The sequence below is a fragment of the Acipenser ruthenus genome, chromosome 6, assembly GCF_902713425.1.
Source record: "Acipenser ruthenus chromosome 6, fAciRut3.2 maternal haplotype, whole genome shotgun sequence".
NCBI lineage: Eukaryota > Metazoa > Chordata > Actinopteri > Acipenseriformes > Acipenseridae > Acipenser > Acipenser ruthenus.
The window spans coordinates 27,053,392-27,069,694 of NC_081194.1; positions in this window are offsets into that span (position 1 = coordinate 27,053,392).

The window sequence follows — 16,303 nt, forward strand, 5'->3', positions numbered from 1 at the left end:
CTTTCTACACACATAGGGTCAATTGCAACGAACATTCAGAGTTAGTCCGCGCTGCTTTTTTGTGCGCAAGGACAGAGTCGCAGCTGCGTCCGATTTTCAATATCAGAGTTCCACTGAAAAACTAGCCTTGCATTTGATTCAGGTCGTTTCAGGGCGTTCTATGTTTTTTTGACACACCTCCCAGTTAACCAGCAATTTTCAATCGCCAGAATGATCTAATCTCGCCGAGATGCGTCTTGTTTATTTCGGTCTGCTCGGAGTAGTGCTAAAGTGATTCGCAGTTGTTGCTGTCACCCGTAAAAGCTTTGATTTCAGAAAAACTAAGTTTTGTTAAATTTGTAATTAATGACAGCAATATGTGAGCAGAGATACCGGCTTGTAAAACAGGCTAATGTGGCAGCAACAGCAACAACAACAACAACAATAATCATTTTATGAGGTTACCAAATTAATGTTTTTAGGTTTGTTTTAAATAGTAAAAATAACAATAGTGATTTTTCCATATATTATTCAGTACGCTCATTGTGAAATAAATGTGAATTAAGTGTGTCAATTAAGGGACTACAATCATGTGAACTATGTAGGCCTAATCATTATACTTGATTACAGCACGTGTGAATGTAGCAATTTGTATTTAAACACAAACGTTCACAACCACTAGGAGGTGTTTAGAATTGTGACGAAAAATGGCATCACAGGTTTTACAGGTCAGAATGCTTGAGGAAAGGAGAAGGGGTAGGACTAGAAGGACACACCCTGCCAATAGAATATATTGGACCAGAGTGGTTCCTGACGAATCAGATGTACATGTCGTGCAGAGATACCGGCTTGATAAACAGGTTATAGCAGACCTGTGTTCTGAGTTGAAGACTGATTTACATAATCCTACTGCCAGGAGTTGTGCCATACCAGTGCCTGTCAAGATTACAGATACCTTAACATGTTATGGCTCATTCCAAACACCAGCTGGGATATTTCTGGTTATGTGTCACTCTACCGTGTCGAAATGCATTAGCCAGGTAATGGCTGCTTTGGTTAAAAGAGCAAATACATACATCGTTTTTCCTATAACCCCTGTTTGAGTTTGCATCATTTTCGAATGTACGCAGAGATATCGATTGCACACACGTTTGTATTCGTGCGCCTTCGGAGAATGCAGACATTTACTGAAATAGAGGGTGCGTTCACGAGACGCAGACTTTGCTAAGTCTGCGCAGATTCTGAAAATTCATTGGCTACTTGCTCCGATTCTGTGCAGAATGGCGAAAGTCTGCGTGGCGTGAACGCACCCAGAGTGTTTTCACTCCATGAACATGCCGCTAGTCTGTGACGCAGGTTGTCTCATCACCAATGTTATTGCAAAATATCCTACCATGATTCTTTTATGAACAACTGCACCCTGGCTAACCTATTGCCCCCTCCCGTGGCCCCCCACCGCATTCACCTTACTGACAATTGTTTTCCATGCAATATTTTTTTCGACTTTTAGTTTGCTTGACGATTTTTTTCCCCCAAGTAAAACTAATTCATTTTGTATCACTTCTTGCAATATTATTTCGGTCTCTTTGTAAAGTGTTTTTTTTTTTTAGGGCAATCTGAACCATTGTTTCTGTGTTTGCTTGCTAAACCCACAGCGTGTGGGCGTGCTAGTACTTATTGACCTCATCGTTTATGCAGAGACGCAGGCTTGCGATTCGCAACTCAATTGAAAATTGCATTAACTTGGCGCAAGACATTCGCAACGCACACTGCCCTAACTTCGGGACAGCGAGTATGGTACTTTCTTGAGGATCATCCCCAGCTGCGGATTAAGTTAGCCCCAATTGCAACGAACAAATGAGTTGGGGATCAGATAATCCACAGGTTTAGTATGCAGCAGAGGATAAAGACTCCAAACCGCAAATGCGGGGTGCACGCACAAAAACAGTTGATTCCAGTTTGTTATAGTTCAAAGGATTTATGTGATTAATCATTTGCATTTTTTTCTGCAAAAAAAAATAAAATAATAAAAAATTGATTGATTGATTTACTGCATCTTGTAAAGCGCTTTGTGATGGTGTTCCACTATGAAAGGCGCTATATAAAATAAAAATGGATTGAATGGATTGAAGTTCTTGGTTTGTTGCAATTGGTGCTAACTTGCGTACTAGTTTAGTCAAGTCCTGCAGTACTAACCACAGGATCATCCACAGCTTTTTGTTCATTGCAATTGACCTATAGCGTCTACAGATCTGTCACCAATTGAGGATTAGTAAACAGTGACACAGAATGCTGCGCCCAGCCCCTTCTTATACCCTTAGCTCCACCCCTTATTCAGATCAGGGTACCGGAGCTCAGGCACGTCCCACTGGTCCTCAGCCGCACACTAGGACCAACGGGCACAGACAGATAACAGCCAATGGTAACAGACTAGGGAAAGACAAGCAGGCAGGTGGATTACATTACACACGGGAATACACACAGAAAAGGTATACAAAGCAGCGATGGAATACAGCGTGGAAGGGAACACAGAGCACATCAACACATATTCACAGCAGGAAATACAGAGCAAGAATTACAATACAAACAGCGGGAATTACAGCGTACAGATCGCTACATTGCACCCACCTTGGTTTCTTTTTGTCCCCAAAAAGTGCACAGGGCACAATGCCTGAGAGTCCAGCTCTACAGTTACAGCAATGCTAGCCCCGCTGGCATCAATATGATCCGGTCCAGGGTATGCAGGTAGCCGCAGTCGGTCACCAACAGCGATGGAATACAGACAGGTTCCTCTCACCCCTGAGTGAATGGGGCGTAATGCGCCTTGGACGAGCATGGTCCGGGTGCCCAGCTTAGTTGGGCAGCAGAGGACACAAAGTCCCGATAACAAGCAGATACCCAGCAGTGCCGTTGAGGTCGCGTTGAGAGTCCTTTGCAGGTCTCAGGCCAGTGGTGAAGCCAGGGGCGTACTGGTTGACTGTGGCATAGCTCCCAGCGAGGCGGCTGCTGGGGAGAGAGACCCCGTTGTTGGCTGCGGTCAATTATAAGGGTCGAAGCGGTCGCGGTGGAGTACAACTTTCCAGTTCCGGAAGTGCAATTATATTCGGTAGACCACCTCTCCCAGGACCGTACAGGGTCCCATCCAGGGTGCGTCCAGCTTTGGAGTTTAACCAATGGGAATTTCAAAGATCTGCCTGGTTTTGCAACTGTCCAATCATTAGTGAGCAGAGGCGGGACATAAATATGCTAGAGTAAGCAGTGTAAGAATAGCTGAATTTTGCACGATATTGCTTATTATAGAGCACAAATTACATTCACTGGAGGGCCAGATAAGGCAATGTCCAAATCTTGGGGGGGGCCACAGGGCACTTGTAAGGTAACCACTTACAATGATAGCCAATTAATAATGCAAATGCAAAGCAAATATATTTATCACTGTAATCCTACTAAAACTGCATGCTAATAATCTTAATTTTATTAAAACTATTAAATTAAAATGGACATCTAATTTCCTATCTTTTTGTCTAAAATTTTGACACTCGCTCGCACCGTCTTTGTTTTTGAAAAATCCACGTGCAACAAGCATGCAAGTTGAGTAATGAAAGCACGTCAATCAGTGGCGGTGGTGTGGCAGATTTGCCATGACAGCGGCGCCAAACTTTCCATGATGAGGTGGAGGGGGGGGGGGGGGGCAGAATAAAAAATTGAGGGGCTACACCCCACTTTGTGCGGGCATGCATAAATACATTTGAATAATTTTCCATGTCAGAAGTGGACCAGGGTGAACAGCAAGCATGCAAACAGCATCCTTAAGGAAAGATAGAAGTTACAGGAGAGGAGTCATTATCTAAGGAAGTTAAATAATAATAATAGTAAACTGTAAAAATATATTCACTGTTAGGTTATGGGGTGCACTGACGTACATGGGAGTGAATGTGTGTACTGAGTGTGTGACTTAACTAAAGTTTATTGATTGAGGGCAGCTTACATACAGAGTGAGTTGTAAACAAGGAATGAGAAGGGTTATTACCAGATAAAGTGCAGTGAACATTTGTTCCTGCATTGTGGCGTGTTGCGAATAAATATCGCTTGTTAGGGAACACAAATACCCTGTAGATAGTGGCGACCTTTAAACCATGCATATCGGCAACTAGCATTTGTAAAGAAGGACTTTTAGCTACTTCTTCCTGAAAGAAACCAAACTAAAAAATAAAAAAAATTAGAAAGCATGGCCTCAGGACTGAATTTATCACTGCTGAAGTTCTGTGCAGCTGGATGTCTTGGAGATTGGTGCAGTTTGTGTCATTTACAATGTTTTTGACGATCTCAGACAAGCAATCCAAAGTGGAAATGCCGGTGTGATTTGCCACCAGAAATGCCTGTTTCAATTCTGCCCTTCTCTTTTTGTTGCTAACCTCCAACATGCATGCTACTTGAAAGCAGATTGTTACTTTATTCAAGGCAGAATATGGAGTAGCATTGTTAATCTGTTTCTTTGTTTTTGCATGTCTTATTGAGACTGCAGTATTTGCAGAAGCCATTGGCTGTGTCTCCTGGATCAGCAATTAGCCACCCTAAAAAAAAGACTTTACTTAGCTATTTACTTGCATTATTTAAAAATGCACTTCATTAAATGACCTATTTTCAAATACAATGGAAACTGAATAATATCAGCATGAATCTAAAGCAATGTACTTTTTATTTGTAAATAAGCCATTTATAAGGGTTCCTCGTAATTATACATTTTAAGAGGTAATTTTTATAAACTGTGAACAAGTAGCTTTCTAATATATGAAATATTTCCTTTTTAGGGGGTGGTAAATATAACGTTAGGTTAAGGATGTAACCCTGGTTCCCTGAAGGAGAAGACAACCACCAACAATACTTTTGGGATATGCCTGCCACAGGTCAGGTATTTACTGAGCATTTTATGACAGAGCTGCCGATAGGCTCCTCCGAGGAGTGACATCCTCGATCCTGCCTACTGAGGAAACAAATAGATCACTAGGAGAACTGTAACAGAGAGAAGGAGATAAAGTAGTGATCAGAGGTATTGAGAGGAGAGACCAAGAGGGTGGGGGGAAAGCAGTTCCTGGTGAAGACGAGGTCCAGTTGACGTCCAGCTGTGTGAATGCGTTGGAGGGGGGGGTGGGGGGTGGGGGGGGGGGGGGGGGCAGAAGGCGAAGGAGTGAAGAAGGGAAAGAAATGCAGCAGAGTGGTTAGTGTTGGAGAGATGGATGTTGAAGTCACCTAATAGAATGGGTGGAGGGAGGAGAGGAGGAGGTCAAGCTCATCAAGAAAGTCAGTAAGGGGTCCATGAGGGCGGTAGAGAACAATTAGGAAGAGGGGGAGGTGATTTCAACAGGGTGAAACTCAAACGTGCTAACAGAGAGAGAGGAGAGAGAAGGGGGGACAGAAAACAGCAGGGATGGAGATAGCAGGTCCTCTTCCCACACCCCGTCCAGAGGGAGGGGGGCAAGAAGAGTGGGAGAGAACATAGAGAGAGGAAAGGGCAGCCAGAGTGGTAGTGTTATCAGGGGAGATCCAGGTTTCAGTGAAAGCTAGGAAGTCAAGAGAGAGGTGAGATGCGAAGGCAGAGATAAAGTCAGCATTGTTGGAAGCTGAGCGAGAAGAGGAAAGGGAGAGAAGCAGGGAGATGCCAGAGGACGGGAATGAGAGGAGAGGATTACAGGGATATTAAAGTTAGTCTTGGTAGGGAGCAGTAGAGGAAAGGAAGTAGAAATGACGATGGGAGAGGGTGGTGCCTAGAGGGAGGCGAAAACAGACAGGAGGAGCGAGAGCATTAAGCAATAAAAAGAAAAGGAAATAGATGCCAACCTGGTCTGGATTTGGAGCCTTCATGCTTGATGCTTGGATAGAAGATTTTGCAGCTGGTCCATGTTGGCCTGTCCTCGTTTGCACTACCACAGTTTAGTTTAGGCTGGCGCACTAGCTTAGCATCAGTGTTTATATAGTGTCCTGGAGGTCAAGAGCTGTGTGCTGCAGACAATTGCTTACAAATTACCCTGTTGCAAGTTGGTGAGTTGTTAATTTAACACAACTCGCTCACGTTACAGCATGAAACTGGCAATAACTCACTTTACAATTAAGACAAACCAATACTTATTTATATACTTACAAGAGTGATCTGATCTGTCGACCATTAGCCTGCTCGCAGCGTTACCTAAACATATATATATTGTTTCTGAGTGCCTATACACATACTTTTTAGTATATCCCATCCCACCAGGGACCTCTGATTATCTGTTAATGTATTTTTTCAGTCTTTAAAAAGCCTGATAATATTGTGTAGCGACCCAGAGACTGTGGAGGGCGCTGCACCCTGAAGGGACTCTTTTATGTTTGTTTGTCTGTTGAACAGGTGTATGTGTTGTTTGGATCGGGACGATGCCGGGGGTTAGAATAGGGGGAGAGGAGTTAGTAGGAGTGTGTGGGGCTGTGTGTGTGTGTGAGTGGGGGGAGTAACAGGAGTTAATGACAGCTTACCCCCCTGGCAAGGAGTGGTGCAGCTCCTGCTCTTGCCAGGCAGTCACTGAGAGTGACGTGCTGCGGTGATTGGTGAGAGAGTGGGTCGGGGGGTGGGTCTAGTCTGGTTGATATAAGAGAGAGGGGATTGCGTTAGAGAAGAGAGTGGTTAGTGAGAGCGATTGAGTGAAGACAGACCGTACAGTGTCACTTTAATTAAGGGCTACGAGAGTTAGCCAGAGATAGACGGTTAGAGGCTGTGAGGGTGACTGGAGTAGGAACGAGTAGGGAGGGCAGGTACTGGGAGTCTAGAGAGATAAGTAATAAGAGAAAGGGGGGGGTTGTTGTATAACTGAGTGTTATTTAGAATAAACAGGATTTCTGCTTTGTACCGACAATTACAGCGACTGTCCATTCCTTTCCAAAACAACAACAAAAAAGTTTAGAGACCCTGTGTCACCACAATATAATATTTGTATTTACGATCGCCAATTTGGGCATTCAACATGTTTAACAAGCGCCATCTGCTGGGAAAAATAAACAATAGCACATAGCATCAATAATCTCCATTAAATTGTACTGATTCTAAAATACTGGGAAACACAGATTTTTGGTTTCCTACAGAGATGTGTAAATACAGGTTATTACTAAAACCACAACATGCAAATAAATCTTTTTGATTCTACTATAAAATATTGATGGACCAACACAGCCATATGGACACGTACTGCTACTTTATATTACTGCCAAGTAACATTAAAGAGTGCTAATCAAAATTCTAGGTCCTGGTCCATTGAATTTCAATTTTAGTCACTGGTGATGTGATTAGTTTTGTTCAGCTTTCTTTTGCAAATGCAGGCAATGGCCATTGATATTTGTATTGTTAAAAGTATATGTTTGAATGATTGTGGAACACTGAAGCTCTAACTTATATTTTAATTCAAAGTTTACACTTGCTGTGTATATTAGAAGGTACAATGATTTGGGGGTAGTACTTGGGTCTTTCTTCATTACAGCTTGAAACTGGAGATGTTGCTTTAAGAGGCACTTTTGATCAGTGAATCATAAATTGTGGGGTTGCTAGGGAAAGTAATATGTCATCCGCAGATAAGCATAATTTGATCTCCTGTCCGTTAACAGAAAAGCCTTTGATGTGTGAGTCTGACCTTCCTGCAGCTGCTAACAGTTCAAATGGTGCTACAAATAGCAGCAGAATCCATACTGGCACCCTGTCTGGTTCTGCAATTCATACAGACAACCACTTGAGGGAGCTTGATGTCTGGTGTATGTGTGTGTGGTTCAGTTTCTTTTCACGACAAGAATGTTTACTTAAATGAATGAAAGCTGAGATACTAATTTATATATTTTGAAGCAGTTCATAATCAAAGCTGAGTAAAATCTCTGATATAAAGGATCTGGAACTAAAAAAACACTTAATTTTTCATCATAAGTTAAGTGATAAAAAACAGAAGAATAATAAGTTGAGATGCAAAGCAGATTTGTACTTCATAAAAGTCTGTACATTTACATTCACTCAGAATCCAATGAGTTTTGAAAATCAGGCTACATGATGTCTCATTTGACTATGCCTTTCTCATTGGTTGTGGGATTGTTGGTCCAATATGAAGTTACTGTATTATCATTGTTGTCTAAATTAACCTTTAGTTGGCTTGGAGTATGTCTAGAGAATCCGAAGTGAATTCCATTCAAATTGTGCAACACTTCAGTTACAGAAGTCACAAAACCAGGTAGTCCTTGCAAAAACAGACTTTCCTTTTGCTCACGTAATTTCTTCATATTTATGCAAAATTACATAATCTCCGTTTTGGCTGGTTGATGATTGCTATCACCTGGCCCTGGATGACCTTGATTGACCTTTGACGTGTGTAAGAAGTGTCACTTGCTTGTTTCAGACTGAAGACCCTGAGCTGTCATGGTGGTATAACATGCTGTGTCGGGGTACTCTTCCCCCCACCCGTGTGCGTACTTTATGTTTTGTGTTATTTTGTATTTGTAGTATTATTATTTAAAGGTACTGTCTTGTGTGTGAACGTTGTTTTGTTAATTATTTTACAGCATGAATAGGGTTAAAATTCTTCATCCATGCTAAAGTCATGCAGACTGTCTCCAGATTGATTCATTTATCACTAATCTGGAGACGGTCACATGTATAAAAACCTGCAGCTTTGGCTGAATGGGGTTAGTGTGTTCACGAGAAACATGAGTCGTGAGATAAAGAGAATCAGATAGAAAACAATTGCTACCCGTGCTGGTTTCATACCAGCATGATACTTGTTTGTTCCATGTCTGTATTGTTTATCTGTTTTGGCCACCATGCTGTTTACTTTTGTAAGAAGTGTTTTGTTTGTTCGATCTTTTTATTTATTATTAAATGTGCTCACCACGCTTCACCCGTAGTACTTGCCTGTTGTGTCCATCTCTGCCGGGTCTGACGTCACCCACAAGCCATTAGGGTCACACATGCACTTTCAGGTTTGATTTCTGCATAAACCTTGGCATAGCTCTGAATGGAATATGTACAGTATAGGTTATAGATCTTTAGGCCTCGTGACAGGGTAGCGTCACGGGCCAAGATGTTATCGGCAGGTAGAGAACACAGAAGCTGCAGTTTAAGCGCTACAAAACAAAAAGCACAAGGGCCAAAACAAAAGGTCTATACAAAAACTCACTGACATAAACAGGACAGCAACACAGCAACACATACCTTCACCACTATCACTAACATGAACTCTCACCCGTTTTATACACCTGTGGCTATTCAATTTACGGCTCCAGCCACATTCCCACATGTTTTCTCCCCCCCCTCCCCCCCCCCAACACACACACACACACACACACACACACACACACACACACACACATTATACTGGCAGGGCTTCAGTCCTGCCACAGGCTTGTATAAAACAAAACAAAATTAAGGAAAGTTATTCTTACCAAAGCCCCAAGGCTCTTTCATTTAAGTATAGTATGAATGCTTCAGGCTATTTTATTCCTGTTTGAGAGTTGCTACTGAAGCTGTAGGCTAAGGAAGGCCTTAAAAAAAACCATAAACAAATGTTTGTCTGCCTGACAAATGCCATGTTTTCATCTGTCCTGGGACTGTAAATGGCTTCGAAATAAATTTGGTTTGTTTCCATCGGCTGCAGACCAATACAAACTGGTTTAAATTGGGACTGTGTCAGCCCCAGTTAGAATGTAAGAAGTTACTTAATAAATGACCAGTGAAAATGATGCTTTAGGCACCTTGTGCTGAAGAAAAAAAAAAAAACTGAAGAAATAATGGTAGGTGAAGAAACACATAAATGGGAATTTTGCAAAAAAGTGAAAGCTATAGGGGATCTTTGCAAACCCAGTTGCAGATTGGATTGTAGACTGCATACAGGACCAGCAGCGGCCTCAGTTTGATTCTGGAAAGAGATGAGATGGTTTTACTGACTGGTGCAGAAGGAGACATGGCATTAGAATGATATTGTACCAGCCCTGGCGATGGCATTGTCATGGACATTATGTTTGACTTCTGTGTTTTTTGCTATGACTCGTTTAATGTTCTGTGTATTGTAAGGGTACGGGGCACGCCGTTACTGTGTGTATGTGTGTGCGTGCGTTAGTGTATTTACCATACAGTACATAAATTATATATTTAATTGTATTGAAACATGTATTTACCTTTTTAAATTTAATATTAATCAATATATTTATTATACAAAGCATTAAATATGTATTTGTCATATACAGATATTGCCTGAGCGGACTCATGTAAATTAGTTGCTTGCAAAGGAAGCTGGGGTTGGGGTGTTTTGTGTGGAGTATTTGTTGATTATTAAAAATATTTGTTTTTGTGATAATTGTTCAAGTTATTGTTTTACATGTTTATTGTTCATTTGGGAGTATTTCTATGATTTGTTATTAATCAGTGAAAATCACCCTGCGAGGTGTGTACATCCGCAAGAGTGGGGAGGTGCTTCTGTGAGTGTGTTTGTGTTAGTGAGCGGTGAGTCACTGCTGTTGGCAATCTCCCAAATAAACACCTCTAGTGTTTTAAAAAGAGTTGAAGGTGTTGCTTCCTTTATTAATCCATAAAGGTGATTTTAAGTGCTCGGCTACAATATTGTTTGTTTTTTATTATGTGCTATACACAAATACATATATTAAATTAAATATTTCAAATGTATACATGTATTTTTCTCATATTAATTTTATATTTCTCTTTATATTTTAAAAGCATTAACGATATATTTAACATATATACACATTTATATATTTTAAATACATAAAACATATTTACCATATATCTCATATATTTTTCATATCTAGAAAAGGGGCCAATTGTGGTGTATGAAAAATGTATAAAATATCTTGATAATATATTTTTAATATATTCTATTTAACTCAAGAATGATGTTGGGAAAATATAAGATTCATACATTTCTTATTATACATTAAAAATATATTTTTGTTCCGTATGGGCTGCAGCAGGTAGGAGGAGCGGGAGGCAGCATTGTCCAAGGGGGAGGAAGAGCGATGCTGCCTGGTGGTACCGGTGGAGAGGGCACCAGGAGGGCAACCTGGACCTGCGTCCAGTGATGCAGTAGCAGGAGGACCCCAAGGTAGATCAGCACTCCACTGCTTCCTGAGGGCTGTGCTAGCAGTGGCTTGGACAAGCCCTGAGGGATGGAGTCCTCCAGCAGAAATGGAAGGAGCCAGCGATGGGGGAGGCAAGGTGGCAGGTGGTGGTTCCTCAAGCATTACGCTGGGAGGTACTCGACTCCCACCATGGAACCCCAGGCACCGGACACTTCGGGGTGACGAAGACGCTGTGGTGGCTCTGCCAAGCCTTCTGCTGGGGGGGGGGGGACAGTGCAGAAGGGACGTGGAGGACCACTGTTGGCGCTGTGAAACCTGCACTGCCCGGAAAGGGCCCCTGGGCCGGTCGCACGCCCCCCTCCAGCAGTACCAGGTCAGCAGTCCCATGGAGAGGGTCGCCATGGATGTCCTGGGCCCCTTTCCACGCTCAGAGAGAGGGAACCGGTTTGTCTTGGTGGCCCTTGACTATTTCACCAAGTGGCCGGAGGCGTACGCTCTGCAGAACAACACTAGAAATCATACAAACAGCCACTGTTAGATAAGCATCTTTTAGCATTCATAATACACAGTGCATAAACCCAATTTACCTCTAGGTTTTTTTTTTTTTAGACAGATGTTATTTAATGAAATATTTATATAGATGCCGTCAAAGTCTGGTAATTAATGTTCCCTATCAAAAACGAAATGTAACCATTACCATATGGGTATTTACTTCGTGAAGGCTCCGAACTTGAATAAATTATACCAAAGCTGCATGTCAGCGACCCTGCAGATGAGGCACAGATTTTCTCTTTGAAGTCCAGTCGTCCTGGGGTCACCTGGCTACAGCTCCACTGTTTCCCAGTCAATGGGGGTGTTGTACACCATGCATAACGCAGAGAAGTTGGGTTTGGCGCAATTTCCTCCTGTATACGCTGCAATTGCCTCGCTAGTGCAGGTGCCTAGCGCTTCTGACCAAGGACTCTACCTGCCCTAACAAACAGTGCAGGGTCTCAGAGGTAATTTTGAAGCAGGCCTACTCAGCTGGTGCGTTCGCCGCAAGTCTGGGTAACTACAACGGTATTCTGGTAGCCTACCAGACCTGTTTGTTGAAGGCTTCTTCTGAGCGTCATAGACCCTCATCACAGCAGCTGGAGGAGCTGTGGTTGGTGAATAAAAACCTGCTCCATATCTCCAAACTGAATGGGCAGGCTGTGGGCAGAAATCTTGCTGCTTTGATAGATGCAAGCCAACAGCTTTGGCTTTCCCAGGCATGATTGTCTGATGGGGATAAAAAAAAAAAAAAAAAAACATTACACCTGGGTATACCTTTGGTCCTGCGGTGGATGAGATGATGCAGGGGTTTTCATAACTGACCCGTGGCTGAGTACCGTGGCAGCTTTAGCAAGTTCTGCCGCCAAAAGCTTCAGGCTAAGCTCAAGCCCAGCAGCAGCCCTAGGGGCTTGCTGCCACAAGCCCAGTGTCCCTTTTCAGGGATCCACCTGGAGTATTGGCGTCAATGCACCATGGACACCTGGGTGCTTACTACTGTACAGACCGGCTATTCTCTGCAATTTCAGTACGGTCCCCCTCCCTTTCGGTGTAGTCACAGACCCGCGAGACACTGCGGTACTGTCTCAGGAGGTGACAGCTCTGCTACAAAAGCTGGCTATTTGCATGGTACACCCTCTCCACTTGATGGAAGGGTTCTACTCCAGGTACTTCCTGGTGCCCAAGCAGGATGGTGGCCTGTCGGTGAATCGTGCAAAAAGCCAGCTCACACCTTCGCAGACAGCATCCTATCTGGGAGTACGTTTGGACTACAGGTCCATGCTATCTACTCTTTCAGATGGCAGAGTACAGAGAATAGCCACCTGTCTGGTGCTTTTTCAGCTCAACAGAGCGCTTACTCTAGTGACATTCCAGAGACTTCTGGGCTTGTAGGCAGCAGCTTCTGAGATCCTTCCTTTGGGTCTCCTGTGCATGCAGCCTCTCCTAGCCTGGTTCAACAGCAGGTTTTTTAGCTTGCTTTTAACCATAGCCACCGAGTGACAGTGTCTCACCATTGTCTAAAGGCGCTCTCTTGGTGGACACAGCCTGCCCATCTACGCCTAGGCGTAGTGCTGGGCAGTGTCACCAGAAGGGAGGTCATCACCACGGACACGTCCAGCCTCGCGTGGGGCACTATGTGGAATGGTAGGAGGGCAAGGGGGGTGGGGGTTGTTGGGATATTTTGGACCTGCAGGCAGTTTATCTAGCGTTGCAGAATTTTTTGCAGGTCCAGGGGAGACACGTGCTTCTCCGGACGGACAACACTACCGTGGTAACTTATATAAACCACCAGGGCAGCCTCAGGTCTCCCAGTCTCCATTGCGTAGCTCGCAAGCTTTTGCTCTGGCACACTATCATCTCCTCTCACTGCGGGTGATACACCTGCCCAGGGTGATAAACTGGGCGGTGGCTTCAGAATGGAGGCTTCACATCCGCTGAGCGCGTGAGTGAGATGCAAGTGTTTTCAATTGTGAAAGTTTTTTTGCCGAAAACTATATCGGCATTCCATGTCAACCAGTCTGTGGAATTGGAGGCTTTCCATCTGCCTCCTTTCCAGTCTGACAGGGAGTGACTGCTCCAAACGCTTTGCCCTATGCGGGCACTAGCATATTATGTTGACAGGACATGGAGGCAGTCTGAACCGTTTGTCTGTTATGGTCAAGTCCCATGGTCAAGCCCTGTCTAAGCAGAGGCTATCTAAATGGATAACAGACACAGGACTGCCTATGAGCGAGCCAACTTGCCCCTCCATAAAAACTCACTGCCTATTCCAGCAGGGGCATGGTAACTTCATGGGCTTTGTTCTAGGGTGCATCTGTCACGGACATTTGCAATGCAGCGGTGTGGGCCACTCCCCATACCTTTACAAGGTTCTATCAACTGAATGTCATGGATCCACAAAACCCTGGCTTTGGAACTTGAGTACTTGCCGATTCTTGAAATGTATTTGCTTACGATTGTAAGTCGCCCTGGATAAGGGCGTCTGCTAAGAAATAAATAATAATAATAATAATAAATAATATTGAGGGTAGCTCTCAACCCTTACAGCATAACTTAGAGGTGAGTTTCTCCATCGATTTTTTAGCCCTAGCTACTTGCTACTGGGGTTCTATATGGTACACGCAAAGTAGCCTACAGCTTAGCCTTGTAGCATTCCAGGCGTTGTGCAATATTGCCCTTGTGATGGCTTTGGTACACTCACCCATATGTTAATGGTTACATTTCACACATAATAGGGAACGTAAGGTTATTATCGTAACCCTGGTTCCCTGAAATAGAAATGTAACCATTAAGCTGCGTCGCTGCACCAATGATTGCAGAATGCTTGAAGGAAAAATGATGCTGGTATAACTTATTCAGGTTCAGGTCTTCACGAGGTAAACACCCATACGGTAATGGTTACATTTCTATGTCAGGGAATCAGGGTTATGATAATAACTTAAAGTTTCACAGCTTATTATTTTGTGAGAACAGAACAAACTGTTTTCTTCTGTTACACTTGTTGAGGGATGAAAACTATACCTGACTGGTGTAAGTGTCAAAACCTGTCCCTCTAACCATCAATCTAGACTTTCACTTAACTTTACATGTGCCTTATAATAATTAATAAATGAATGACAGTGTAAACAACCCCTAATGAAAAATAGATTTACGTTGAAATGAAGAGCTATTTATGGCTTTTCGATTTCCTAACTGTCAGGCTTCAACATTAGGGACTGCTTGTCTGCATACCTACACTTAAATATTTCCCACCCAATTGATTCATTTGTTTACACAAGCCAGATTTTAAGGCACAGCAAATTGTCCAGTATAGACAACTGCTCTCTAATCAAACCAATAGGTTTTGTGGGGGGGGGGGGGGGGGGGCTTTTTCCTATAGAAAATTAATCACAGTTCCCCACAATTAACGATTATTCAAACCTCCACAGATTACCTACAGAAGGCTGTGTGGTCCAGTGGTTAAAGAAAGGGGCTTGTAACCAGAAGGTCCCCGGTTCAAATCCCACCTCAGCCACTGACTCATTGTCTGACCCTGAGCAAGTCACTTAACCTCCTTGTGCTCCGTCTTTTGGGTGAGGTGTAATTGTAAGTGACTCTGCAGCTGATGCATAGTTCACACACCCTAGTCTCTGTAAGTCACCTTGGATAAAGGCATCTGCTAAATAAACAAATAACATAAGAAATGATACACAATATTAATAAACAACATTTGTCTTTGTTAGTCAGGCTATGGGTTGGATATACATTTTTATGATTCACATTTAATATCTAATACTAGTTGTTCCAAGTTGAATATATATATATATATATATATATATATATATATATATATATATGACTTCATTTAAATCATTCAGTAGCAGTCTGTGGTGTGTGGGAGCCTTTGTGATGCTTGTTTATTGAAACTATTCTGTACTGTTATTGCAAGTAAATGGCAGAGCATCTTTCTAGTTATAAAACTTTGAATAATAAAGGACTGAAGAGAACCTGTGTAAAGCAATATAACTACATGGTTGAGATTATATTTACATGGGTTTTTTTTTATTGTTAGATTTGTGCCGTTGTTGCATGAATGAATAAATGGCTATCTGTGCTGTGAGTGGCTGAGCAATAACCTGTATAACATTATGACCCTAAAGTTTACTGGCAGTGTAACTAAAGCATAACAAATGATAGTCATGCAAAGCAAAATCATTGTGAAAGCATGTGCACATGCAACCATAGTAAATCTGTGATAATTATGGTAAAGCATTTTGTACAGTGCACAATTTCCATGGTAAACTTATTTTATGGCTACTGTAAGATTGATCCATAACCTTCAAACAGTATCTGGATGCAGAGTTGTAATGACTCTAATTTATACCAGCAGGTTTTTTTGTTTTTTTCAACGGCTAAAATGAGAATTTGAATTAATTAAAAACTCGGGCACAATGCAACAGCAGTATTTTTCCAAAATGAGTAGGTAGTCAATATTCAATATTTTAAAAAATTTAAAAAAATAATGCCAGGGCAAATTAAACACACACACATTAGCACACAAATAAAGGTAATGATTGCATCTAAAACGTTTCTAATAAGTAAAAATTTGCCTAATGAAAGCTTGAAAAGTAAATGATTTGGGAAGTATTTGGTGCTCTCTACTCTCTTTATTTAATGTGTGTATGGTGTGTTTTTTTTAAAATCTATTTTCTATTTATTTATA